The 2,224-nt window shown below is 39.5% G+C and overlaps 1 pseudogene; it reads right to left on the reverse strand.

The window, feature by feature from the left end:
• Positions 1-812: 812 nt before the first annotated feature.
• Positions 813-2,224, reverse strand: part of LOC102854839 — a 72,428-nt pseudogene continuing 71,016 nt past the window's right edge.

The following is a 2,224-nucleotide window of genomic DNA, read 5'->3' on the forward strand; positions in this document are numbered from 1 at the left end:
TAAGGATGACAGAAGAAGAATAGATGTCTTCAAGTTGTGGTGCTGGCGTAGAGCACTGAACATAATGCCAAGAGAACAAGTATATTTGTCCTATATAAGGTGAAATAAAATTGCTCATTAGAGGCAAGGGTTTTTTATTATTATATCATACTAGTTTATTTACAAAATTCCAATATATTGTTTTCCAGACCAGATTCTTTTTTCCCCCATTCAAGATATTAAATCATTTATTGATTACACATGATAATGGATGATACATAAATTTTAATCCCATCTATAACTTTTATCTGGCACCATTATTCAATTTAGATATATTGCATAGGATGTGCCAAAAACCATCTTTATAACTAAATAAATGCTTTTAACTTCACTTGGGTGACCATTTTAATGGTGAAATTCAGGTCATAATACATTAACTTGCCAGTTCCACTACACCAAAGTTTCTGTAGACAATGGCTTCTCTGTTCCCAAGCAGTCTTCTAATGTAACTTTTTAATAAACATGACACTAAATAAATGTCTTTTTTTAAATGTGTAACAAACAGCATGGGTGCAAAAAACCCCTTCTACTTTTAAACCTTTGTTTTTGGAACGCTTTACACTTTACATAGAATGGAAACTAGAATAACCTATTATACAATTAGTCATAAATTTGCCCATACACGTGAGTATTGTCTAAAACATGTCTTCTTTGTAGAAGTTAGACCCTGCCACCACTGTGCTTGGCTGAGTTCACAAATCTGTTATAACTTGTAGCTTCTCTGCCACTTCTCTGCCTCTCCTTTCCTTCAAAGCTTTGTTTCCTGGCAGTTACTAAAACCATCTGCCACTGCCATAGCTGCTGCTGCTGCTGCTGCTTGAACCACCATAGCCACCTTGGTTTCGTGGTTTGGCAAAAAAAGGACCAGAGCTTCTGCCTCCAAAGTTTCCTCCTTTCATGGGTCCAAAATTTGAAGATTGATTGCTGTAATTGCCAAAATCATTGTAGTTCCCATAACCTCCAAAGTTGCTTCTATTATAATAAAATCCATTATAACCATCTCCACTGCCTCCATATCCACCACCACCATGGCTGCCATCAAAACCACCTAATCCACTGAAGTTTCCTCCTTGCCCAAAGTTTCATTCCCACCAAAACCACTTCCACAGCCACCACCAAAGTTTCCAGAACCACTTCGACCTCTCTGGCTTAAAGAGGCATTGACCATCTCTTGCTTTGACAGGGCTTTCCTCACTTCACATTTGTGACCATTCACAGTATGTTATTTCTGAATAACAATTTTATCTACAGAATCCTGGTCACCAAAAGTTACAAAAGCAAAGCCCCTCTTCTTGCCACTGCCTCGGTCAGTCATGATTTCAATCACTTAAATTTTGCAGTACTGCTCAAAATAATCTCGTAAGTGATATTCTGCAGTGTCTTCTTTAATTCCACCAACAAAGATCTCTTTCACAGGTAAGTGGGCACTTGGTCTTTGAGAATCTTCTCTCAAGACAGCCCTCTTGGTTTCCACAACCCTTCCATCTACCTTGTGGGGCTTTGCATTCGTGGCTGCATCCACCTCCTCCACAGTTGAATATGTGACAAAGCCAAAGCCTCTGGAGCGCTTGGTATTTGGATCTCTCATTACCACACAGTCTGTGAGCATTCCCCATTGTTCAGAATGGCTCCTCAGACTTTCATCTGTAGTTTCAAAGCTCAACCCTCCATTGAATAGTTTCCGCAGCTGTTTGGGCTCTTTAGGAGACTCTGACTTCAATATGGCAGGAGTGGGAATAAACGCTTTAGCGATGCTTCCTTGGCAGCGTTCTTGGCAGAAACCAGATCAGATTCTTCCAATTTCCATCACCCCCCTCATCAAATTGTACAACCCCATGATTAATTCCTCCATCCCCCTGCACATCCCATCCCTCTGCATCTATCCCCCAACCTTGGATCCTCATACTCACTCTGCAATAATAGTTTTATACAATATTTGTCCTAGTGGAAGTGAGTTCACTCATCATAAAGCTCTCCAGTGTCTCCTAAGTTAGGTAATAATTTACAAAATCACTGATCTTGTGTGCTACATAGTATTTCACGGTATGACTGTACCATAATTTATCAATCCATTCCATTGTGGTTGGATATCTGAGCTGTTTCCATGTTCTTGTGATGATGAATAATGCTGCTATGAACATTAGTGTACATGTCTACATTTGTGCCTCAGTTCTCATTTTCTCAG

The sequence above is a fragment of the Elephantulus edwardii genome, unplaced genomic scaffold (genome assembly GCF_000299155.1).
Source record: "Elephantulus edwardii isolate Elephantulus edwardi_28Jun2011 unplaced genomic scaffold, EleEdw1.0 scaffold00120, whole genome shotgun sequence".
NCBI classification, from domain to species: Eukaryota; Metazoa; Chordata; class Mammalia; order Macroscelidea; family Macroscelididae; genus Elephantulus; species Elephantulus edwardii.